Genomic DNA, 26,350 nt, shown 5'->3' on the forward strand with positions numbered 1-26,350 from the left:
AACTAATACAGTAGTGTTGTTGAAAGGCAGTAATGATCTTATCTATATAAAGAGCGGTGTGGTGAAGTAGCTCTCTGAGTGTCAGCTATGAGTATTAGCCTTATTTTACAGACAACGGAACCAAAGTGCTGACAAAATAAATGACTTATCCAAGAGCTCACTGCTGCTGTGTGCTGGGTCAGGGGTCAGAATTCAGGTTCTGCTGGGTTGTCTGGCATTGTGTTGCAGATGACCTCTGGCTACTGGTAATCCCAATGAAGTCTCTCTCTTTCTTTAGTTTTTTAAAATGATTTTATTTATTGTTTTTGACCGCACTGGGTCTTCATGGCTGTGCAGGCTTTTCTAGTTGTGATGGGAGGGCTTCTCACTGCGGTGGCTTCTCTTGTTGCAGAGCACAGTCCCTAGGGCATGCTGGCTCAGTAGTTGCGGCGCACGGGCTCAGTAGTTTTGGCTCCCGGGGTTTAGAGCTCAGGCTCAGTACTTGGGGCACATGGGCTTAGTTGCCCTGAGACATGTGGAATCTTCAGGGATCGAACTCATGTCTCCTGCCTCAGCAGGTGGATTCTTTACCACTGAGCCCCAGTGAAGTCTCCTCCAGCTCCTAATAGTCTATGAATTGGCCAGATGCTTGCCAACAAAGGGATCTGTCTTTTTTCCTCAGTCAACCAGCACTCCCCAAAGAGGCTCTGCATTGCTAAAGTATATCCAGACGTGAAACAGGGCACGCCCTGGCAACCTCACAGTTTGCCCATAGAGACCAGAAGGAGCAGAGCATTTAGCCAATCAGACTTGCCTGGTAGGGTCCCCAGCTCCGCATGACTACGTGAGCCTGCAGGCTGGTAGCTTCACAAAACTCCCCACACATGGGCTCGGTAAATATGCCTGGATGTCATCTGGAGATGGGATTCTGGCCAGGAGTCAGGGGCTTCAAGAAGCATGGTTTCTAGGAGCTTCCCTACTGGTCCAGTGGCTAAGACCTGGCCTTCCAGTGCTCAGGGCATGGGTTCCATTCCTGGTCCAGGAATTAAGATTCCACATGCTGCAAGCCCAAAAACAACAAAAAGAAGCAATACTGTAACAAATTCAATAAAGACTTAAAAGAAGCACAGTTTCTAAACCTCACTGCTGCTGCTACTGTGGCTAAGTCACTTCAGTCGTGTCCGACTCTGTGCGACGCCATAGACGGCAGCCCACCAGGCTCCCCTGTCCCTGGGATTCTCCAGGCAAGAACACTGGAGTGGGTTGCCATTTCCTTCCCCCAAATAGCTGAATGAGTCCTCCCCATCATGGTTTCCAATAGAAATTTTCCCTGAAAAATCAACCAGCCTGAAGTCACTGCCAAGGACTTGCGATTCCTGGACCAGTAGATGGAGAGGGAGGTAGAGGAATGAAGGGGGATTTCAAATGAAACCATTCCCTCCGCCCACTTGGCCGGCACCGGATCCCGGGAAGGGATGTTGAATTTCCTCAAGACGCACTGTCTTCATTCAGAGCGTGCTGAGAACAGAGGGTCTAGCAGAGGGGAGGGCCCCAGCAGGAATGAATGCAGGGCAATGCTCCCCACCTCCCACCTGGTCACTGTCACTCAGATAGTGCTCCCCCTCCTCCTTCGTGAGACCTGGGATGGACGGGGGACTTCACTGAGCTCTGGCGGCTAACAATATAGCCAGCAAACTACCTTTGCAAGAGAAGTGCACCTCGTTAGGGAGGAGGCAAACAAGGAAATCTAGGAAAGAGTTACAGATACACTGAGAATTATTGCAGATTAGATATCTCTGAGGAAATCTATAATCAGTTCCTACTTTTTTTTTTTTTTTTGCTGTACCACGCAGCTTGTGGCATCGTAGTTCCTCAACCAGGGATCAAACCTGGGCCCTGGCAGTGAAAGTGCCAAGTCCTAACCACTGGACCATCAGGGAATACCCATCAATTCCTACTTTCATTCCACAAATACTCCCTGCATTCCTCCTATGGGAGAAGCAATCTAGACCCTAAGAAGGCCATGATGATACCTGCAGCAGAGCCCCATCAAATGGAAAAAAGAACCCGTCAACAAATGCTTAAAGTGGATGTGACTTATGGTCAAAGTCGGAAGGGAAGAAGCTTCCGAGCAGAACTACCTCAGCAGCTGTTTGAACAGAGCATGAGTTTTAGCATCAGTTCAGTCCGGGTTTCAGCCTCTGGCTGCATCACCTATGAGCTTTGGAAACCCGTACAAGCCTCTCCACTTTGCAGCCTTCGTTTCTTCACCTGTAATACAGCACGGCTACCATCTCTGGGGCTGTAGAGAGGATGGTTTGGAATAACATATAATGTTGCTCAGACAGCGGCACATGGTAGAGATGCAACAAAAATCTGTTCTTTCCATTGGAGGGGATCCAGAAAAGGCTTTCTAAAGAAGGAGCCATTTAGGCAGGATCCGAAGGAGGAGTACGCGCCTTGCCAGGTAGAGTGGGATGCTTTTCGAGGATGCTTTCCACAATATTGTGATTTCTGCCCAACTTTTCAGGAACCCATATGCCCACTGACTGACAGTAATTTTACAAAGCCAGACGTGTCTGTATTCTTTCGTGATCCAAAAAGAAAAACTCTTTTTATTTTTTGGTGCTTAACGGTTGTTTTGTGGTAGTTACAAAACGTCCTCTAACTGCCAGCTACGCATCCGCCAAAAATATCACCGGGGGCATTATATGTGCCAAGAAACTAAAAGGAAGGCAGGAACTGGTTTCCTTCCATTAAAGCGGAGCGAAGTCTTGCAGGTGGAAAACTAGCACTGAGGCTGAAGACGAGGTACCTGAGCTGACAGCTGCGCGCTGGGGTCCCCTGCCACCCGCATGGATGGCTGTGCACGAAGGCGCTGGTGCTTTGCAGACTGCGCTGGGCCGCAAGGACCCATTAGTATCCGAGCTGCCCGTGAGCTTCCATTTCTCATGCACTTGAAACTCTGACCAAGGCGGGGAAAGAAAGAAGAGAAAGCGCTCTCCCGGGGTTCGGGGCTGAGATCAGGGAAGCAACCTCGGTGGTGTCTCGGGCATGGCAATCCCAGGTGTCGGCTGTGGGCACTGCCGCAGGGAGGCCAGAGGGAAGCGCGGTCCACGGTGACAATGAGCGGATCTGCTCATTCGTGTTTGTGCGTGCGCAAAGCGCGCATGCGCGCACGCAGTCTCCCCCGCCCTCCACGGCGCTTTCCACTGCCGGGCTGTCTTCTTCCAGAGTGAGCGCTGGAAACTCATCTCACCTTTAGTCGGTGGGGAGCATCAGAGAAGGAGACGGTGCCTGTCTGCCTGTCCTCCCAGATCTCAGACTGGTCTCACTCTGCCTGGACTGCCCTCCCCCATCTCCTTTCCTGAACTTAAGGCTCAGTTCAGATGCCGCCGCCTGGTGAACTGGACCATAAGAGCCAGAGAATAGGCATGATATGCTCTTATTCACCATCTGTCCCTGGTGCTCAGCGCAGCTCCTGATGAATGGTAGGTGCTCAGTAAAACTCATGTCAACTGAGTGACATGCCCAGTCTTCTCCAGTTCCTTTGTCCCGGTAAGGGTGGAACTTCTAATTTCTCAGCCCCATGTTTCATATCACATAATTGTTTCCATGCCTGTCTTCTCATCTAAACTAGGGACTCTTAACCGAGGGTCCACAGGCAAGTTTCAGGGGAGTTCAGACACCCTGAAATGTACACAGAATATGTGTGTGTGTGTGTGTGTGTGTGTGTGTGTGTGTGCACGCACACACGAATGCACCTAGGTTCATCTTTTTCTGGAGGGAAGGTCCCAGCTCTGACCAGGGTCTCATGATTAGAATAAGGTTGGGAAACTAGACTAGTCTGCAGAGGCCTGGGCTGTGCCCACTCTGAGGCCAGGGTCCTGGCTAGCACAATGCCTGATACACAACAGGTGATCAGGATGTGTTCACTGAATGAGTGAGTGAGAGAACGGTCTTAAGCCCTGACTCGGGCCCCCACCATCACCAGATCCCCAGACATGGATTCCTCCAGTCACACCACTGCCAACACACCCACCCATCAACTGACGGATGATAACTGCATCACAGCAAGTCAGCGCAGGCCACGTGTCGCTGAGCCTCGGTTCCCTCACCTGTGAAACTGGAGATAAGTCTTGCTCTGCCTACACTCCTAAATGGTCATCATGATCAAAGGAAATAACAGGTTCCTTCACCCACATTCAAGAAATCCTTATTGAGCCCCCTCTGCACCTGACTCTGGAGGTGTGTAGAGAAATGAGATATACAACCCGCCCTCAACGAGCTCATAATCTAATGGGGGAGACAGACAAGTGACCAGTTTCAACATGATGTGGAAAGTGCGACAGCACTGGAGGAAAGCCCGCAGGCTGCCAACCTGAAAAGTTAAAACAGGGAGACCTCTCAGGCACTTCCCTAGCGGTCCAGTGGTTAAGACTCCATGCTTCCACTGCAGGTGCCACAGGTTCAATCCCTAGTCAAGGAATTAATATCCAGCGCACCACATGGCCAAAAAATTTTCTTAGAAATGGAGACAGCTCAGAGGAGAAACAGATCTGAAGGATGAATAAATGTTAGCTAGAGAAGGGGAGATAAAGGGCATTCTAGGAAGGGGAAACAGCCTGTGCGAAGGCCAGGAGACAAGAATACAGCACCTTTCTGGGGCTCCCAGCTTGCTCAGCACACAGTAGGAGAGTCAGAGAGACAGGCTAGAGGCATGATCAAGGACTGGATCACACAGGGATGCCAAAATTGGGCTTTTTCCAGAAAACAGTGGGGAGGGCTTTTGAGTCAAGGCATTGAAAAATGCAGATTTGTATTTTAGAAAGCTGACTCTTGGCTACAAGATAGAGAGTTCATTGGAAAAGCAAGATGGAGAGGACCAAGACCAGTCAGGAGCAAATGGGAGCCATCCGGGGAAGAGATGAGGGTGGCGTGGGGACTAGGGGGCAGAATGGAGTCCGCAGACAGCAGATCAGTGGCAGCAACCGGACCTGATGAATTAATGAGAACGTGTTTATAGATCAAAAGGGCTGCTTCTTCAATATAGTAGAGCTTCCTCGTTCTATATGTGGGAGCCACGTGAAGTCATTTCAACCTGCCACAGGCTCCACAAGGCTAGGCTTTCTAGTTTCAAAAGAAAGGGAAGGGCCTTTTCTTTCTATCTGTGAATTCTTTTATCTCTATGGTCATACAGAGGCAAAACCACTTAGTAACAGTCAAGAGGAAAGGAGTGCTTTTGAAAATAAAGTGACCTTAACTCAGGACAGTGTTGGGAAATTGGGGGACCTAAAAGATGTACAGAAATTGCTTTTTGCCAGCAGCTTGGAAGAAGTGCCTAGAAATGCCCCCTAAACGGATCGGGAGGAAAAACCCATTTCAGCCCAGATCAGACCATGGGTTAAAAATGATGCAAAAGATCAGTGTCAGAGAGAAAGAATTTGAGAAAGAAAAATGCCTAATCAGTATCAATTTAATAGGCCACTTAAACAGTAAAAGAAGAAATGTTGATGTTCTATGGTGGCGATTTTATAATCATTGGAGTACTTAGCTTCATGTAAGCCATCTCATTCATTAGAAATAAGAGGAATTTTATTCATTGGAAAGAACTCTTCAATTTACAGCATCTTAATTGCTCAGGGTTTTAAATTCTGATAAAGGAAGCTCATTTTTTGTAAAATTTCCTTTTTAATTAAAAAAATTTGATTTATTTATTTTGGGCTCCACTGGGTCTTCGTGGCTTTGCACAGGCTTTCTCTAGCTGCAGCGAGCAGGGACTACTGCCTAATTGTGGCGCATGCGCTTCTCATTGCTGTGGCTTCAGAGCACAGGCTCTAGGGAATGCGGGCTTCAGTAGTGCTGGCTCGCAGACTCAGTTGCCCCACTGCATGTGGAATCTTCCTGGACCAGGAATTGAACCTGTGTTCCCTGCATTGGCAGGTGGATTCTTAACAACTGGACCACCAGGGAGATTCAAAAGCTCCATTTTTTGTGGCTGTGGGGGAGTCAGGCAGAGGGGAGAATTTGTTCATTATGATAAAGACATTGGGTCTGGTATGCAGCTTGGTGGCTGCATCGGGAAGAATAGGCTGGATTATGGTTGGTAGGAAACAACCCCCAAATCTTGGTGGCTTGACGCAATGTAATCTGGTTTCTGGCTCAAGTTTTGTGTCCAGCGTGGCTCCACAGCAGGTCACTCAGGGATCCAGGCTCCATCTCCATGTGACCAAAAGTCACATTGCAGGGGCGTGCAGCCCTACCCTACCACATGCCTGGGAGGAGAAGACTGTCTGTGAAGAGTCCCGCTGACTGCACAGCGGCACAAACGAGCCCTTTACACCCCAACTAAGACGGGAGCGCCTCAAGGGCAGGGCCCAGCTTATGAATCTTGGTCCCACCAAGATAGCGCCTCTTCCAGAGTACATGATGGTGAATTTTTGACAAATGTATGAAGGGATGCATTGACACATGGATCTGATTTTCAGAACTTGTTGAGCTTTTCTAAATGTGTAGGTCCTGGGAAGTCTGCCTAAATTCTTTCACCCAATTTTCCTTCAAAATTTTCTGAGTCCCCAGAGGGGAACACATCTGGTTTCCTGAAGCCTCCAGAGCGGACGCCCGAGGCAAGGGAAGGACTCATGAAGTCTCTGCTTCCACCAGGCTAATGGAGCAGCTGGCCTGTCAGTGGTTTCATCCCCAGGTTGTCTGGGACTCAGGAATTAGCCATCAGAGGCCAAGAGGAAGGAAAAAGAGTAGCATAGATAATGTCTTTATTTAGTGTTAGGCATGGTGCTGCCAGCTTTGCTGAGCTTTTCTCCTTTAAGCCTCACAGCCTCCCTGGAAGGAAGATGGTATGCTTCCCCTCCCCCACCCCATTTTCCCAATGAGAAAACTGATACTCGAGAAAACTAAGGCATTTGCCCAAGATCTCATGGCTAAGTGACTTAGAACCCAGGTCTGCCCTGCTCTAAGCCAGGGCTTTGAACCACTAGGCTGACATCTGTCTTCTACAACCAGCTCTCACACAAGCTCCAAAGCATTTTTTTTCCTCTGAATTTCCAGCCATGTGTTGACAGGAAAAAAATAATAATAAGGATTGAAATTTGAGAATTATGTCTTATCCGAGGCATTACTGAGTTGAATGTACTGAGTTGGGAGAGCCTCTGAAAGTACTGAAACACGATATGGAGTACGCGGTGGGACTTCCACATCTGGAGTCCTGAGAAGACATTTGAACTCGAGATAGGAATGTGCTAGGCAACACAAACCGTGGCTTCAGTGGAATTTCCTAGGTAGGAAAAAAGATGTTATAGCTTTTACTGGCTGTTAGAGAGAACCAGCAGCAGAATAAAATGAAAAACTTGGGATTTTCCAATCCTGGCACCATCTTGCTGCCCCTCGGGCTCAGAGATGATGCATCAAACCATACCTGTGTGTTAAGACTTGATGCCTTCCTGGGCATTTATGGAGCCAGAGCTAGCCTTGGCTCTTGGGTATGTTGGTTGGGACCTATAAAGTCACATATCTGAAGTCCTGTGGAGTGGAAGAGGGAAAACCCAGAAACCCAGATCAAGTGGCTCCAGGTGTTGGGCTCATCACCAACAACTCCCGGTTGGTCAGGGCTGTGCAGAGTGGGATGGATTGCCTTAGGAAGTAGAGGGCTCCTCATCACAGCGAAAGTGGGGTAAATATTTGACACCAACATTATAGAAAGGTATATGATGATTGAGTCATCTGATCTTGAGTCCATTATGATCTGTGAGATCTTTGAATTCTTTCAGGCGGGAAATTCTTCAGCTCTTCTGTTGGGTTCCTGGCTGGTTTTTGTGTTTGTTTTTTGCGGGGTGGGGGTACAGGAAACACAGGGCCTCTTGTAATGTGTTTGTGAGAGCTACGCAAACATGCGGACAATTGCCTTGGTGGAAGCTGCATGACAGGAGACAGTCAGTGCTGCAAAAACGAAGTCTTAAACGGCTGAGGTCCCTTTCCCTCCTGTCTGCATTTCGAGAGCTGTCCTAAAGGACTTTCAGTTGATAGATTTTTCCTACTTGTGCCTTTAATTTTGTCGACCTTATGCTCCCCCATATCCTAGTCAAATAGTAGTCTGCTTTTCAAATGACAGTGGGAAGCCATTTCCTACTTGTAGGTAATTTAGAGATGAATCTTTTTATGACAGAAGCAACCTCCAATGGGTTCCAGCTATCTAGACTTCTGCGTACTGAGTCTTCTAAATCAGGGTCCTGCCATTTGGCTCACCCATTTCCTCCATTAGATTTAAATCACTCAGTCATTTCTATGAAAAAAATTTTCAGGTGAATAAAACTAGAGGAAGAATTTACCAGAAGGATGTCTTGGCTACACTTGGTCCTCTTGGAAGGGCTCCAGCATTACCACGTAACGACTGTGCGTGTTTCCAGCGCCCCTGGGAGTACGGTCTTCTTTGTCAGTTCCATATTATTAGCTTCCAGAAAGCTCTCTCTCCTCCATTGCCTTCCTAGCACAGGACAAGCTTGGCTCTGAAGTGGATTGACTCATCTTTGGGGTCTTGTGCATTTTCTGGTAGAAAAGGGCACCAAGAGGTCCACTCAAGCCTGCAGAGCTTATTCTTTCTGCACATGCTGTTATGTATTATTATGCTTCAGTGGTGTCCAGGAACCTTCTTTCTGAGTGTGTGAAAAGACACACACTTGGGACACACCACGGGTTCTCTGACCCCAGGGCTTCCTGGGATCATCTCCATCAGCCGGAGGAGCACAAGAGACACTTGGGTTCCCTAACTTAAGTCTGGGTGGCGTTTTGGAAAGAGAAGAGCTTTGAAGGCAGACAGGCTTGGCTTCAAAGCCCAGCTCCCCTGCTTACTAGCTGTGTTATTCTGGGTCCATTATGTAACCTCCTGAGCCTCTGGTTTCTTATTTATGATAATAATAGTTAACTTTGAGTGAGGGTTCGCTGTCTGCAAGGCCCTAAGCTAAGTGGTTTATATGCCTTGTCTAATTGAATCTTTACAGCAGATCTTAGAGTGATGTAAAGCATCTTTCTCCATTTCATTGCTTCAATCAAACTGTCTCAGCAGACTGTGGGAGAGGATTTGGAAGGAAGAGACACAGCAGAAGCTGATGATCCCCTGGAGGTGGGGGGTGGGAGCTGGGTGTGGGTGGTCGATACAGAGCCACCATCTTTGAGGATGGAAGACACCGCCTTTACCACGGCCAAGGCTGGGTGAGGGGCCCACCTCTATTCTCCCATCACCCCCTCTCTCCTTGCCTATTGCCATATCCATCCCTTCCACCCAACCAGACTGTGAGTGCCTTCAAGGCAGGGACTCTTTCTTATCTCTGAGTCCTCAGAACCTCCTGCAGCACCTGGCAGGCATCTGATGCTCAGTGAAGGAAGTTGAACAGAGGAATAAAAAAAGGAATGAATCAGTCCATTTAGCTAGGAATACCTCTGACCTAAGTCGCTAAGATTCCAGTCCCCGCCCAGCCTTACCCTAGATAAGTAACTGCTGCTCTCTGCACCTCAGTTTCTTCTGTGAAATGAGGGAATTAGAAAGGATAAGGTCTCAGGGTCCTCAGAGCTTGGCAACTTGGTAACATCTACAACAGCTAATCAGTACCGAGGGCTTCCCAGCTGGCTCAGTGGTCAAATCCTCCTGCCAATGCAGAAGACACAGGAGACACCCATTCCATCCCTGGGTCGGGAAGATTCCCAGAGAAGGAAATGGCAACCCACTCCAGTATTCCTGCCTGGAAAACCCCGTGGACAGAGGAGCCTCATGGGCTACAGTCCACGGGGTCGCAAAGAGTCGGACAGGACTAGGTACAAGGCACAGACAGACAGACGAAGCAGTTCAAGAGCCTGCAGGTTCCAGGAAGTCTCCCTCTTTGAACAGTAGATAGCACAAGCTTGACCCAGGGAGGATGGAGCAGGATTCAGATGACCCACCCACTCAGTGGGAAATCTCATTTCCAGCTGGCACTTACATTGTATCTCTAGTGTAGACAGCCCTGCTCAGCACTAGAGCGGATTCAAGAGAACTGAGTTGCATCCCTGTGCTGTATGGGACATAGGACCTGTCTACAAATATCCATCATGCAGGGCCCATCAGGGGAAGAGTCTCAGGAGAGGTCTGAGCCATCCTGTTCTGCTATTCATAGGTGAATAGTGATAACATCTGGCTGGAGATGAGAAGGACTTCCTCCTCTAGGAAATGGCAGTCAACAGGCCCCAGAGGATGAGTTGGACTTGCGCACACAGAGATTGAGGAAGGCGTGTCAGGCAGAGGGCTTGGAGGTGGACAAATGGGCCAGAAAATCCTTGTTTGGGAAATGGTAGATGATCTGGTTTTGCAGAGCACAGCATTTATCCAGGAGAGATGCCAAAAGAAGGCTGTGAGAGCTCAGCCCAAAACCCTATGGGGTAAGGGCTTAAACACCAAAGTGAGGAGTGTACCTAACGCAGTGGGCAGTGGGGAGACATTTAAGATTTTTGAATCCAGGGATGAGAGCCGAGCTGCCTTTGGAAAAATCCATTTGGCTTCATAAGTAGAAGTGTTTGGAGAGAAGAGAGGCAAAAACTGGAGGTGGGAGATGGGGGCAATGTTGAGACTGTGGCTATGGTCCAGGGAGAAATTACAAGGAACTCAACCAGGGCGACGATCGTGGTGCTCAGAAGCTAGAAGCAGAACTGGGAGCCACTGCGGGAGGAAGCCCTGTAGCTTGGCAAGTGACTCCAGAGATCAAGAGAGGAGTCCCCAAGCTTCCCTGCTGGTCCAGTGGTTAAGAATCCACCCGCCACGACACCAGTTCGATCCCTGGTCCAGGAAGATCCAACATGCCACAGGGCGACTAAGCCCCTACATCACGACTATTGAGCCCACGCTCTAGAGCCCGTGAGCTGCAACTGCGGGGCCCCCACAGGCTGTGAGTACTGCAACCCGCACACCTAGAGCTTGAACTCTGCAACAAGAGAAGCCACCGCAGTGAGATGCCCAAGTACTGCAACTAGAGTGTAACTGCCACCTCGGGGCAACTAGAGAAAGCCCATGCACAGCAACAAAGACCTAGCGCAACCAAAAGTAAAATTTAAAAAAAAATTTTTTTTTAAAAGGAGTCCCATCTACCTCTCAGGCTTCGGTTATGGCTGACTTGCCACTTGGGTGCAGAGGTACAACCGAAAGAAATGATGGAAGGAGGATAGGCTGATTTAATGGCATCAGGGGCTGGCGAAGGCGGAGATGCCCATGACAAATGTGTTTGGGACACGTTAAGTGTCACGTGCCAGCCTGACGCTTGGAGCTGGATCACAGGATCAGGCAGTGTGCACCTACGATGTGCCTAACTCCATATGGGAATCTTTGTAGGCATCGGCTCACTTAGTCCTCCGCAACCTGCCTGGGAGACAGGCACTCCTCTCCCTTCAGCCGTAAGATACTGTGATGCTGTGATTCCAGTCTGTTACCAAATGATGCTCTTTTCATCAGAGCAAGTCAAATTCTGCCTCTTTCTTGAGCTCTTCAGAGGAAACAAACAAATCACTGTCATCTCTAAAGCTTTAGTGGAATCTGACATCCCCTGATGAACTGTCGAGATGCTTTCTGCAGAGCTGGGTCTGTGCTATGCCATTCTGCTCCCCTCGTGCAGGAGAGCAGGGTTCTGTTTGCTCCGACTCTGGGCTCTGCCGGCTGTCTTAGATCTCACTGTATTTCCTTCAGCCCATCTCCTTCCAGTCACTGCAAAGATGAGGCCAGAAGGGTCGGGCCTTACTTGAAGCCCTAGGGAAGCAGGTCCTGCTTTCATTCAGGAGTCTTAGGGCATGTGGCATGCCAGGACCTCAGTGATCCTGCAGATGGGGAGAGGGGATAGGCTTCGAGGACCCCAGAAACAAGGGGGGGGGCAACCATTTCTTCATTTTCCCAGCTAACAGTCCCACGCAGCACTTGGTCACTGTCCTTTGAAACTTTTTTAATATTAAATATTTTAATTTACTATTTTACAATATTATTTTATTTGGCTGCCCTAGATCTTAGCTGCAGCACACAGGATCTTCCACCTTTAGTTGTGGCATTTGAACTCTTATTTTTCGGCATGTGAGATCTAGTTCCCTGACCAGGGATTGAAACCCCAGACCCCCTGCTTTGTTTGGGAATGCAGTCTTAGCCACTGGACCACCAGGGAAGTCCCTGCCCTTTGAAATTTGACCTTCAACTTTGCGTTCATTAGCTACATTCTTAGATCATTTCTCCCTCTAGACTATGAGCTCCTTGAGAGCAGAGAAGACAAGGAAAGGAAGTAATGTTTCATTAGCACCCGCTGCTGCTGCTGCTGCTGCTAAGTCACTTCAGTTGTGTCTGACTCTGTGCGACCCCATAGACGGCAGCCCACCAGGCTCCACCATCCCTGGGGTTCTCCAGGCAAGAACACTGGAGTGGGTCATTAGCACCTATTAGGGAGTCAAACAAAATGCTGTCACTTTACAACTCTTAGAATATTTCATCCTTACCACAACCTGACAAGGAAGGAATTCTCATGCCCACTTTCCAGATGAAAAAATTGAAGACTAAAGCAACTGAGTGAATTCAGAAAAGCTGTTAGCCAAGTGCCTGGTGCAAATGCTCTATCAATTATAGCAATTATTATTGAATAGCTTGTCATAGGACTCGGAGCCTGGAATTCAGTCCAGTTTGGACTGTGTCCAAAGTCCCTGTACCCTTCATCCCTCAGGGTATCTCAGTGTCCACTGTCGGAATTTAGAATGTGTTCACCAGTGGACCCTTTATCTTTTTCACGTATATTCTTGACGCTTCCACACCCTGCACAAGCCCTGGAATATCTCATCGCATCTCCAATAATTCATTACTCAGTGAATGATTCGTTGACTGAATGAATGTGTGTGTGTGCAGTTGGGTGTGTAGTTGTGGGTGTGTGTGTAGTTAGGTGTGTCACTGTGGGTGTTGGGGGATTGTGTGCATGTGTATGTGCATTCATGGTTTGGGACAGCTTTTCTTGGAGAAGCTCACGAGCTCTCTCCAATGTCACTGCCACCCCTGCTAAGATTTGGGCCACAAGGCATTGGGTCAGTGACTGGAGGAAGTTCTGCCAATTACCCTCCAATTACACCCCCATCCCACCACCACCACCCACCATCCCTGTGCTAAGTCCCACTGGAGAGACCTCAGTGAGCCCCTGAATCCAGGGGAGAGCCTGGAAGACAGCAGCTCATCAGAATCCCAGCAAGGTTACCAAGTCGCCTAAATACGGAAACTGCCATCCTGCCAAAAGGGAGATGAGCTCATGTCAGCTACAAACACAGAGCCCAGTGCAGGCGGGCTGGGAGGAGACATGTCGGGACTGGTGACCAGACACACCTGCGGGGCTCAGACTGGCCCTGGGCCAGGCCCCAGGTGAGAAAAAAGCCTGCTGGGAATTTGGAAGCCAGCCTCCTGAGAGCGGTGGGGAGTAGTCCAGGGTGCAGGCTTTGTGGCCAGTCTCCCAGAGCCCTGGTTTACTCCCCTAGAAAGTGAGGTCAGCTGCAGTTGAAGGTCTAAGGATCCTCCTACCAGAGGGTTTTGCCAGGCTGTGCCCTCTCCCAAGGCGTGCACATGGGCTGTTCTTCACCCCTCCTTGAATCTTTCATTCCCTGGGGTCTAGTGGTTAAGACTTCACCTTCTAAAGCAGGGGATGTGTGTTCCATTCCTGGACAGGGAGCTAAAATCCCACATGCCTTATGGCTCAAAAAGCAAAAGATAAAACAGAAACAAAACAAATTCAATAAAGATATTAAAAATGGTCCACATATTAATTTAAAAATCTCTTAAAAAAATAAGAAATGTGACCGTCTCAGTGAGTCTGTGCTAAGCATCTACTTAAGACGGTGACCAGCCCTGACATTTTTGGGTTCCCCTTCCCTGCCTTCGCATGCTTTCATAGTCCTTTTCTCCCCATGGCATTTATCATCTGATGTGTTCTATATCTTACTTGTTGCTTATCCCCACTAGGATGTGAGTCCCATGCGCTCACATCTGTTTGTGTCATGCTATGTAATTCCATACCTAGAGTGGCACCCAGGATCTAGTAGGTATTCAATAAATATATGTTGCATAAATGCATAAGTGGCTGAATGAGGAAAGGAAGGAAAGAACGAGGGAGGAAGGGAGATGGTGTATGGAAATCACTTGGTGCTGTGTGCCTGGTGGTAGCTGGTGGGTAGGTGACATCTGGCGAGGGATCCACCAGAGGTAACATGGAGGGTCTCAGGGTAGGGAGAGGATGGCAGCACATTCTACTGAATGAATGTTCATGTGAGCCAGTTCCCGCTCTTCCACCCTAACAGCAGATGTTACTGCTTCTCTGGTGGTAATTGTATTCCAGGCTGGCAATGAGACTTGGGGAAGCCCCTCACTCCTGCTGAAACCCAGCTACAAGCTGTCCCCCAGACTGGGTCTCTGCTGTCGATAGCTTCATCTCCCCCATCTTTATGTCTTTTTTATCGGCTGTGATTTCAGAGCAGTGTTTCCTGGCATTGCCCCAGATTTGCTCCTTCTGTGTGCACAGTAGCCAAGCCAGGGCCAGGGCTGCAGAGATGCCCAAAGGCCTTTCCCCACCCAGGAGCTGTGTTCACAGCTCACAGTCCACAGGGAGGCTTGCAGTCTGTGTGGCACCTGTCAGTGCCTCCTCACCCAGGCCCCATCCCAGCCGTCTTCCCATCAGTCAGGCAGATGGAACCTATCACCGGAGGTTTTCTGCTCTTGGCCACCCTCTCTCGGATGTGTTCTACAGAAATAGCAGACAGCCTCTGCTGTTCCTGCTAAGGTTACCTGCATCTAGTCGAGAGAGACTCTATCCATGCAGAATGAAGGGAGAATGATCTCCAAGTGGCCTAGACACACGCAGACAGCTGCTCTGGGCATTCCCATGACAGAGCAGAGCATTGGTGAGGCAGAAAGAGGTCAAAGCAGGACCTGAGTGCAGAGGTGCCAAGGTCACCCTGAAGCCAGGGTCTGGGTGGGAGGGCTCTAGCTGTTAAGCCGCAGGACTTGAGTTCAGAGTAAAGACTCTGCATTGCATTTTTGAGGCCCAGTTTTCCCATCTACAAAACAGAGATAACAACCTTTGTTTTGGGGTTATTTTGAGGATTAGATAAGATACTATAACTGAAGTCACTTGATCATCTTAAAAGCTATACAGTGTTTTCTTTCTCATAAGAGGCTCCAGGTGGGAGTGAAACATCGGCTCTGGACATCCAAAAATGTTAGCGATAATCGTGATCCACGGAGCATTCTTTTTCTGTGTAGGGCATTATGCTAAGCCCTCTATGTGAACTGCCCAGTTATAGTCTTCCAAACCTGGGAGTTTGGTGCTGTCATGAGCCTCACGTAACAGTTGAGGAGGGACTTCCTTGGTTGGTCCAGCGGCTAAGACTCCAAGCTCCCAGTGCAGGGGGCCTGGGTTTGATTCCTGGCTAAGGAACTAGATCCCACATTGCCACAACTAAAAGAACTCGTGGGCTGCCACAAAGATCAAAGATGCCACATGCTCCAATTAAGACACAGTCAGACAAATAAACAAATAAATATGAAAAATAAATAAAACAGTGGAGGAAACTGAGGCCCAGGGAGATTAAATAACTTGTCTGAATGATACAGCTAGAAAGCAGTCAGCCTCCAGAGCCCCAGCCCTTATGCCCGGCATGTGTGTGCTCAGTTGCTTCAGCTGTGTCCAACTCTGCGACCCTATCAACTGTAGCCTGCCAGGCTCCTCTGTCCATGGGATTCTCCAGACAAGAATACTGGAGTGGGTTGCCATTCCCTTCTCCAGGGGATCTTCTCAACCCTGGGACTGATCCCGAGTCTCCCTCATCTCCTGCATTGCAAGCAGATTCTTTCTCTGCTGAGCCGTCAGGGAAGCCCCATGTGTGGCACAGATCTGCTCAGACCACCATATGGGAAGACCCATGAGGAGGCTCTAACCCAAGGCTGGTCCATCTCAAGCCACTTTGGGGGAACTCAGCATCCTCCATGGAGGACGCGGTCCTGGCCTACGCAAGTAATTTAGTGAGTGAACGAAGCCTGAAACAGATAACTAGAACTCGATTTTAGTGATTACGTATGACCTCTGACCCTTCACCTCTCTGGGCATCAATTTCCACATCTATAAAACCAGAGGAAGAGGGAAGATCGGATCTAGAAGAGCCTCTCTCACCCTTTTGCACTCTTGCCCACTGAGGCAGGGCTAACGGACCCACAGCCTCCTGCCCCATCTGCTCTCAGTTCCATCAGGAAAGAGATCATCTGAAAGCATTTCACTGCGGACCATTCAGGGTAACATTAGAGATGGATCTTCTTTAGGAAAGGGGAATAGATGATTCATCGTTGAACTGCCCTGCACATGTGCTGTAAAGCTCAGCCATTGAAAAATCATAAGCCCAAATTACTGTTGTTAAGCAAACAACCCACAACAAATAAATTGGTCATAATGAAACTGAACTAATGGTAATTTATAATTAAAAAGCAAGATTGGAGGCAATTGGAAAGCAGTACCAGCTCAAGAGAGTATTGCCAATGTTCTCAAGGATAACAGCCCCCTCTCCTGATCTCCGCAGGGCTTTCTAACTCTGGGAGGGGTTCAAGTACATGAGAGCTTGGCAGTGCCACTCATGTGGCTTGGGACTTGAGGACAGAACACCAAATGGGAGTCTTTGGTAAACTCTGACGACGCACTCATTTTCACTTGCAAATGCTGTTGTTTAATAACTCACTACCCCTCGCTAGATAACATGGGCGGCTCTCTATCAGCATGTGCTTGGCCCTGCACGAAGCCCTCTGCAGACTTCATCTCAGGGTATAAGATTGGTTTTCATCTTACAAATAAGATCCAAGAGATGGAGCAACTTCCCTAAGGACACATGGCTAGTAAGTGGTGGAATTCAATTCTGAATCCAGGCCATCAGGCTCTGAGTCTGCTGAGCTATCCCGTGCATGGTAGACCACTGAAAAGTAAGTCCAGTAACAGGTAAAAGTGGATTTCTTTGGCGATGCCTGTCTTTCATCTAAAAGAACCAAGAGAGGATTTTGGTTATTGGGTGCATTCAGACCTTGCCAGATCCTTGGAGTTTGTGGTGATCCACAGACCACGGTCCTGCCAGCAGCTAATCGTCCACCTGGCAGCTAATAGGCAGCTAATAGGCCTCCTGATCCACCTCACCCCTTAGACAGTGCTTCTCAGCCAAGGGTGGTTTTGCTCCCACAACAGACACCTGGCCATGTCGCAGCTGTCGCAGCTTGGGAAGATGGAGAGGCTCCTGGTGCCTGGGGCTTCCCCGGTGGCTTAGCAATAAAGAAGCCACTTGCAATGCAGGAGGTGCCAGTTCAATCCCTGGATCAGAAGACCCCCTGGAGGAGGGCATGGTAACCCACTCCAGTATTCTTGCCTGGAGAATCCCGTGGACAGAGCAGCCCAGCAGGCTACAGTCCACAGGATTACAAAGAGTCGAACGCAATTAAAGCAACTTAGTACGCATGCACTGGTGCTTAGTGGGTGGAAGACAAAGATGCAGGAGACAGCCTCCCAACACACAGAACTACCCAGCCCCAGACATCCAGCCTGACAGTGCTAAGGTTGAGAAGGCCTGCCCTAGACTCACGGCTCCAGACAAGCCAAGGTGCCCTTGGGACATTTTGGGCTAAGTGGAAAATAAGGGATCTTGAATCTTCCAGTTCATGCGTACCTGAGGCAGAAACAGAGTGAGCAAGAGAAGCAGAGTACCTGGGTGGAATGTTGTGTTCATCACTCTCTAGCTGTGTGACCACGGGCAAGTTACTTACTTCTCTGAGCCTCAGTTTCCTCATCTATAACAACAGAATCTGTGCTAGAGAGTTGTTGTGACATTTCAGTGACATAGGGGCGTTTCCTGGGCTTGCATAGTGTCTGGTACATGGGAGGTCCCTGATAACTATCGTTTCTGGAGATGATGGTGATGCCAGATGAGGACAGGGCAAGGCGAGAACATAAAGAAAGAAGAGGAGGAGCTGAGAGAGCATAACAAGGAGTAGAGCTCAGAGCCACGGACAGGACAGAATAGCAAATGTGCTGAACAACAGGGTGATCTGTAGGGTAGGACCACGTGTCCTTCACATTCATGTACACACCCCCGCCCTGGATCCAACACCGAGGAGGAAAAATGAAGCAGACGACTGGGACACACCCCTCCCTCACATGGCCCACCCTAGTCTTTTTACTAGCCATGACTCAGAGAGCTGCCCACCTTTTGCAAGAAGCAATGGCTGGGTTCATTCATTCAAGTACTTCCTGAACACCTCCTATGTGCTAAGCATTGCCCTAGGCGCCTGAGATGGAGCAGTGAACCAAACAAACAAAAACCTAATCTAGTCCAAGGCAGACAATAGACATCAGTAAGTTTATACGAGTGGTGTACCAGATGGTGATAAGTACCACGGAGATAACTAGAGGAGCAGGGAGGATGGGGTGCACCAGCAGCTTTGTTTCAGTTTTAAACAGGGTGGCGTTTGAGCGAAATCTTGCAGAGGGGGAAGGAGCGAAAGTGGACCCTGGGAGAAGGACATCCCAGGCAGAGGGACCCGCAAGTGCAGAAGCTGGAGGTGGTAGCAAGCTGGGAGAGTTTAGGGGAAAACAAGGGAGGAGCAGTAGATGAGATGAGGGAAGAGACCGGAGGTACCAGTTAAAAAGCGTAGCACAAGACATGTGATCCAGAGTGAGAGGGCAACCAGCAGAGGGCGATGTCGAGGAAACACTTCATCAGTGACTCCAAGGACTGTGCTGCAAATACGCAGTATGGGGAAGGGGAAGGGCAGGGAGATCATCCCTTGTCCAAGTGCGAGTTGGTGGTACTTGGACCAACGTGGCAGCAGGAAGGTGGTGACATGCTTGGACTCTGGACAGATTGTAACGGTAGATCCAGTGGGATTTCCCAGTGGGTTAGATGTGGGCTGTAAGGGAAAGGGAGGAGTGCCTCCAGGACATCTGGCCCAAGAAACCGCAAAGACAAAGTAAGCCATTTACTGATAAAAGGAAAACTAAATGTGTAGGAGAAAGATGAAGAATTTTGGAATCAGGCAGACTGAACTTGCTCCTGGCTCTGCTACTTAAGGAGAAGAAAAGGGGTAACAGTGGATGAGTTGGTTGGATGGCAGCACCGACTCAATGGACATGAGTTTGAGCAAACTCCAGGAGATGATGAAGGACAGGGAAGCCTGGTGCGCTGCAGTCCATGGGGTCTCAGAGTTGGCCCCAACTGAGTGACTGAACTGAATGGCTACTTAAAAAATACAGAGTCAGTCACTTAACTCAGCAGAGGCTCAGTTCTTTCATCTGTAAGATGGGCATCACGGTAGCTCTCTTGCAGGGATTGATGAGGATCCAAAGAGATGAGGCATGAAGGCTGACCCGAAGTAAAATTGGTGCCATTTCCTCAATGATGTCATTCTTGGCCTTCTCGTTGTTATAGCCCCTGACTCTGCTGATAGGCTGGATTCCTGGGTTGCCTGGGGTTGGAAGAACCACTGGAGTCGTAGCCTCTCATTATGATTGGCCAGGGAGAGGATGGAGTGGCTGGCTTTGTGCCTGGACTAAGCCTCACTTTGAGAGCTAGCACCACCTTAGGTCTCTGCCCTGCCCTTTGCGGGGAAGATCTCTGTCTCGGTAACCTTCCCAGGACCCCCAGCTCCTCCCAGACACACTGTGACCTGGAAACATTCCCCTGAAAGGAAAGGGGAGAAGTGAAACCTGTATTTTCTCAGGGGCCCAAACAGTTGTTCCCAGTGATTCATAGAATCACCCATGGAGTTCTTTAAAATATAACGCTCAAGCCACCACCCCACTGCCCAAGCTGATTTAATCAGCCCTAAATGCAGTCCAAGGACTGGTCATTTTCTAAAGTTCCCCAGGTAATTTCAATGTTATAGCTAAAGTCTGTGAAATGGTGAACCAAGTTATGATTCTATCCGTTTTATAGATAAAATACTGAGGCCCAGAGAGGTTAAGTGACTTCTCCAGGGCCTCTCAACTGCTAAGGGGTTGAGCCAGGATGCAAAGCCTGGTAGGTCTGACTCCAAAGTCATTCTACCACATTAAGCCAGTCATTAAAAAGGGCTTATAATATATGTAAATATCGTATGGCTCATTAACTCCTTTATAGGAAGACTTGGGATGGCAGAAATGGTCAAAGAAATTTCCATCTGAAGTATTAGGAAGTCCCTGAAAAATAAAAGCAGGTATCCAGAGTGAGTCAGAAGTCAGTAAGGGGGTTTCCTCGGTGGTCCACTGATTGCAAATCTGCCTTGCAATGCAGATGACACGGGTTCAATCCTTGTCCAGGAAGATCCCACATTCTGTGGAGCAGCTAAGCCTGTCAGCCACAACCACTGAGCCCACGTACCCTAGAGCCTATGCTTTGCAACAAGAGAAGCCACCACGATGAGAAGCCCACACAAAGAGTAGCCCTGCTTGCTACAACTAGAGGAAGCCCTCTCACAGCAATGAAGACCCACCACAGTCAAATACATAAATAAATCTTAAAAGGAAGAGATCAGTAAGGGAAATGGATTCAGTCTGCAGAAGTTCAGTTTATAGACAACTTCTAGAGACACATCTTCGGGGCATATTCAAGAGTCACTTCACGGGTGGAGATCTCCCTGGTGGTCCAGTGGCTAAGACTCCACACTCCCAATGCCAAGGGCCTGGTTTCCATCCCTGGGCAGGGTACTAGATCCCACATGCCACAATGAAAGCATGCTGCATGCCACAACTAGGATCTGGTGGGACCAAATTTAAAAAATTAAAGAAAAAAAGAAAAAAAAAAAGAGCCAGCCTTCAGTGTGCCCACCTACTGCTTAGGGCAGTAAGCTGAGGGTTCGGTTAGAAACTGCTCAGCCAGCATCACTGTGCGCCTAACCAACGCCAGACTGGAGGCTGGGCAGAGGGGGTCCTTACTGACTTAGAGACCCTTCCCAGCAAACCTGGGGCAGAGCGGGCCCTGCTGCTGCCCGTGTTGATGGGAAGTCCCAGGACTTCAGCAGGAGCCACTACCTTCACAGGTGGTACCTGGAGAAAAGACAAGAGCCACGGCTGCCAACAGCCAGTGGAGGTGAAAGACAGCCGGGAGACTGGAGGCTTGGCCTTCGGTGTCCTCCAGAGCAATTAGAAATGCAAATAAGACACACAATAATTACACACAAGTTTTCACTTCTCTTCCAGCCTCGCAAACCACCTGTTATGAAATTAAAGAGGATTTATTTTTTAATTAATGTGACAGTAATTAGCAGACAGTTCAGATGCTTAGAACAGGGCCTGCGTGGGGAGGTAGAAATTGGAAAAAAAAAACAAAAACAAAAACAAAAAAAGAATGTGATTTCGTTTTTGCAAACAAAGTTCCGAGCTAGTTTGAGATTCCGTAAGCACTCTTCTCTGCATTCAGAGCCACCCACAGATGTGTTTGGAACAGACAGCCAAGGGACATTTTAAAACAAAAGAGGGCTGAGGGGGGAAAGCCCAAGCAGACTTAATCAGGCCTGGGTTTGAATCGATGGCTACTGCATGGCTGTGTAGCCTGGGGAAAGTTACTCAACTTGTCTGAGCCCTGATTTCCCTTAGAGATCATAATACCTGCCTCCCCAAGATTGTCGTGAGATTGTTGGGAAGAGTTAAGGGGGAAATGGTACCTGCCTCTCCACTCACTTTTTTTAAAAAAATATTTATTTATTTGGCTGCCTCAGGTCTTAGTTGCCTCATACGGGATCTTTCATTGTGGTGCATAGACTCTCCAGTTGTGTCGTTGAGGCACAGAAATCTAACAGTTGTTCCAAGGCATGTGGATCTTCCTGGACTGAGGATTGAACCCCTGTCCCCCTGCATTGGCAGGTGAATTCCTCACCAGTGGACCACCAGGGAAGTTCCTCCACCCATTTTTGAAAGAGTAAAAAATAAATATCAATCACCATGAAAGCATAATAACATACAGAGTCACATTGTCAAAGGCTGGATGCAGAGGGGCTATGGGGCCCCTGTGTGCCCAGGACTGTCTTGGTTTTAGCACTGGAAGTCCCATGTCTTAGACTAATTGGGATGCGTGGTCATCCTAGTTTCCTGGAAAGTGGACCTTGAGGTGAAGCTTAATGCAGAGTGTCCATTAGGTGGCACCCTCGGGACCCACTGGCACTAGTGGTAAAGAACTTGCCTGCCAGGGCAGGAGACGTAAGAGGCTTGGGTTCAGTTCCCAGGTTGGGAAGATCCCCTGGAGGAGGAAATGAGAACCCACTCCAGCATTCTTGCATGGAGAATTCCCGCAGACTGAGGAGCCTGGTGGGCTACAGTTCACAGAGCTGAAGACTGAGCAACTTAGCACTCATCGGGGCCGACATCTGTGGCTTGGAAGGGAATCAGGACTCGGTAGCCAGGAGAGGCCAATCTGTGATGTAGGCCCAGAAGGAGGGGACCGCCCTGGCCATCCAGTGGTTAAGACTTCACCTCCCAGTGCAGGAGATGCGGTTTTGATCCCTGGTTGAGGAGTTAAGGGGCTTCCCTGGTGACTCAGACGGTAAAGAATCCACCTGAAATTCAGGAGACCCAGGTTCAGTCCCTGAGTCAGGAAGATCCCTTGGTGAAAGGAATAGCAACCCACTCCAGTATCCTTGCCTGGAGAATTCCATGGACAGAGGAGGCCGACAGTCTACAGTCCATGGGTTTGCAAAAAGTCAGACACAACTGAGAGACTGAGCGTGCAAGCATAGTGGGGATAACTATCACCCTGTCCCGGGGCTGCAGTGTAGACCAGGTGTGTTAACAGTGGGAGAGGATTTTTTGAGCCACAGATCCTTGGAAATGAGAGAAGAGAAAGGCTGGGAGCGGCTACAGGGGAAAAGCACCTCAGCCATCCCAGTCTCCAGTAGGTGATTTCTTCTTCTGAGGGTCTCGCCGCCTCCCCAGCACCACAGTGGGGTGGGGGAGGGGCATGGCAAAATTTCCTACCAGCCCAGGAAGGAAGATTTTCCATCACTAGGCTGCTAGGTTCTATTTTTGTTGGTGGTGGTCAATCGCTAAGTCTTGTCCGACTCTGCAACCCCACGGAATGCAGCACGCCAGGCTTCCCTGTCCTTCACCACCTCCCAGAGTTTGCCATCCAGCCCTCTCATCCTCTGTCGTCCCCTCTTCTCCTGCCCTCAATCTTTCCCAGCTTCAGGTCTTTTCCAGTGAGTCGGCTGTTTGCATCAGGTGGGCCAAAGAACTGGAGTTTCAGCTTCAGCATCAGTCCTTCCAGTGAATACTCAAGGTTAATTTCCTTTAGGATTTATTTTTACAAAACCTGATTTAAGTTGAAATTTTTCCCAGGGAAAAAGTTAAAAATAAATACCTTCTGTGTCTTTCTTTTCTGCAGGACTGCTCAGACCCTTGACCATGCTCATCTGAGTTGTAACTCACCAGGAAAGGGGTGGTTTGCAGGGAATCCTGCTTTACTCTTTCCTCTGAGGCTCTCCCCTGGGTCGATGCTCTGCAGCTACTTTGGGAGGCCAGGTCTCCAGAATAATTTATAAATCCAGACCCCTTGACCTGACCTTGGAAATCCTCCATGAGCCATTGGCTAACTGCCGTTTCCGGCGGTGTCTCTTCCACCATCTCGTGTAAACCTCTTGTTCCAGGGCCCCCTCTCTCAGTCCTCCTTGCTCTCTCCTCCCTTTCTGCCTCTGTTGTTCTCTCTTCCTTCCTCTTGCTTTGCTGTTTATCTAGGTGATCTCATCCTCTGGGACCAAACTCAGACCTGTCTCCTTCATGAAGCCTCCTCTGGTCTCAGTCTGGAGAGAATCTCATCTATCTATGAAATACCAGGGCATTTGGCATTCATGACCTTGCAGGGTAAGGCATCTCATAAAGACCTCTTGGCTCTTCAGTGGGAGTATAGCCTCCTGAAGTTTCCTGCTGCTCCTTCCCCTAGACCAATCCCACCATGCCTAGTGCAGGCTAGGAATTCTCCACCGGGCAGTGGGAAAAGCGGGTGTACCATTGCATCTGTACCTTGAATGAGAATTAAACCCTTCTGAACATCACCTTCCTCATCCACTCCACATGACCGCTGTATTAAAGCCAATGACATATGGAAAGTCCCCAGATGAGGTGACATTTAGATGTCTGTGTGTGTTCCATTGTGTCCAACTCTTTGCTACCTCATGGATTGTACCCCACCAGGCTCCTCTGTCCATGGAATTTTCCAGGCAAGATTACTGGAGTGGGTTGCCATTTCCTCCTATAGGGGATCTTCCCAAACCAGGGATCAAACCCGAGTGTCTCTTGCATCTTCTGCCTTGACAGGTGGATTCTTTACCACTGTGCCGCCTGGTAAGCCCATTAGACGGTAGACCCTTAATCGGTGCTGGTTCTTGTCTCCCCTCAACAGTGAAACAAAATGCCCTGCAGAAAGGGAAACATTTTCAAAGCAACCCTCACGCGTGAAGCACTTTGCTCACATCTTGAACTTTAGAATTACGACTTGACACAGTCATTACTCCAGGACCATCATTCTAGAAATGAGAAAGCTAGAAGCCAGAGGGCTTTCCAAAGTCACAGATGAGTAAGTGGCAGAAATTAAAGCAGCAATGACTTCACTCTGATTAAAGAAAGAACTTCTTGCTCCTCAGCAACGAGACAATGAAATGATGGATTATAGGTAGATGTGAGTCTTTGGTTTCTAAAGATGTTTCACAAGAGAATAGGCAACATCTTTCCAGGAGGGCTTGGACATTCCCCTGGAGGTGAGGGATCAAATCTCCTGACCTCTCCAGTTCTAGAATGTTCCTTGATTCTCTCTCTGTGACCCCTTGAGCAGCAGGTAGGATAAATATGCACCTGTACCAGCAGGTGGGTGGGAGGGAATCTGTTGTCATGATAGGAAATAAAATCCATTTTTCTTCCATTGTCATCCCTTCCCAGTAATTAACTGGATCCTAATGCCTTGGATGAAGCTTCCTCCAAAATCATAATTGAACTGTAACAAGGTCTGCATGGGATTACAGGGAAACAAAATGGCAATCTGAGCTGAAATGGCAGGGAAGCTGAGTGATAACCGACAACTCCCTAAATCTGAGTGAGAAATTCATGAAGACCTTGAGAGCTGTCATGACTTCCTCGGAATTAAAGAAGAGCTGAACTTATTATTGCAGTTACTTTAAAATAATTAATCAGCCCCCAATCCCTTGTCATGAGCCTCATTGAGTACCTGGAAATGTGAAGACATCTAAGAGAAATGTATCAAGAGCGCTGGTTGATGCCTATTCCTTCAGAAGTAGGGCTTTCAAAAGAAGTGGGGAAGATGAAAGGAAGCAAGAAGAAAGGAAAAAGAGGGGGAAATACATTAGCGATAGCTAACTAATATACGAATAAAGTTCAACATCACTATATTCAAAGAAGAAAAAGATTAAGACAACGAGACCCCATATTTTACTTAGCAAGTTGATGAAGATTTTTTTTTTTAGTTTTAAATCCAGTGTGGATGGGATTGAGAGGAGAAAGACACTCATACAGCAAACATTGGAATGTCAATTGGTGGGAAGTCTCTGAAAGTACATGAGCTTTCATCCACCCAAACATTAATGAACTACCTACTATGTGCAAAGCCCTGTGTCAGTGTCAGGGAGGTAGCAGTAGGCCAGACACAGCCTCTCCAACCAACCAAGAATAAATGAATAGCCAATCTCACATGATGTCATGGGTACCTAAATGATGCCTCGCCAGTAGAATGGCATCATTTGGGGATGACTAAAAGTGATCTTTTAAAGACTATTTAATAGCATAGAGAAAGGCCCGTGGGATAATGCTGACTTTAGAAGATTGATTAAAACTGTCGGCGTGTATAGTTTTGTCTGTGTTTAGGAAAAGGTGGCTGGAAAAATATCAAAATATTGTGATGATAGCTGCATGCTGGGTTTATAGCAATTTTTGTTTTCTACTTTATGTTTATATTTTCCATTTTTCTACCAAACCAAATGCAAACCGGAAGCTGAGATGTCAGGAAAGATATGTGTCAACTTTTCAATGTTTCTTTTAGTTTTTATTAAAGTATACTTGATTCGCAATGTTGTGTTAGTTATGGCAATGTGGTTCAGTTATACATACATATATCATACATATATATATATATGATTCAGATTCCTTTCCATTATAATTTATTATGGGACATTGAGTATAGTTCCCTGTGCTATAAAGTAGGTCCATGTTGATTATCTATTTTCATATACAGTAGTGTGTATATGTTAATCCCAAATTACTAAGTATCTCTTTTATTTCTTACTACCGTCTTGTTATTTTATAACAAGCATACTATTAGATGATACTTTTTTAATGCCTGA

The 26,350-nt window shown here is 48.2% G+C and overlaps 1 protein-coding gene and 1 non-coding gene across 2 annotated transcripts in view; one reads left to right on the forward strand and one right to left on the reverse strand.

Annotated features, from left to right (window-relative positions):
- LOC101120341 (acid-sensing ion channel 2) overlaps positions 1-26,350 on the forward strand; it is a 296,516-nt gene that overhangs the window by 133,766 nt on the left and 136,400 nt on the right. The window lies entirely within an intron of this gene.
- Positions 1,848-1,919, reverse strand: TRNAE-UUC (transfer RNA glutamic acid (anticodon UUC)). The gene has a single exon. It is a non-coding gene; the product is annotated as a tRNA-Glu (tRNA).

The sequence above is a fragment of the Ovis aries genome, chromosome 11, assembly GCF_016772045.2.
Source record: "Ovis aries strain OAR_USU_Benz2616 breed Rambouillet chromosome 11, ARS-UI_Ramb_v3.0, whole genome shotgun sequence".
NCBI classification, from domain to species: domain Eukaryota; kingdom Metazoa; phylum Chordata; class Mammalia; order Artiodactyla; family Bovidae; genus Ovis; species Ovis aries.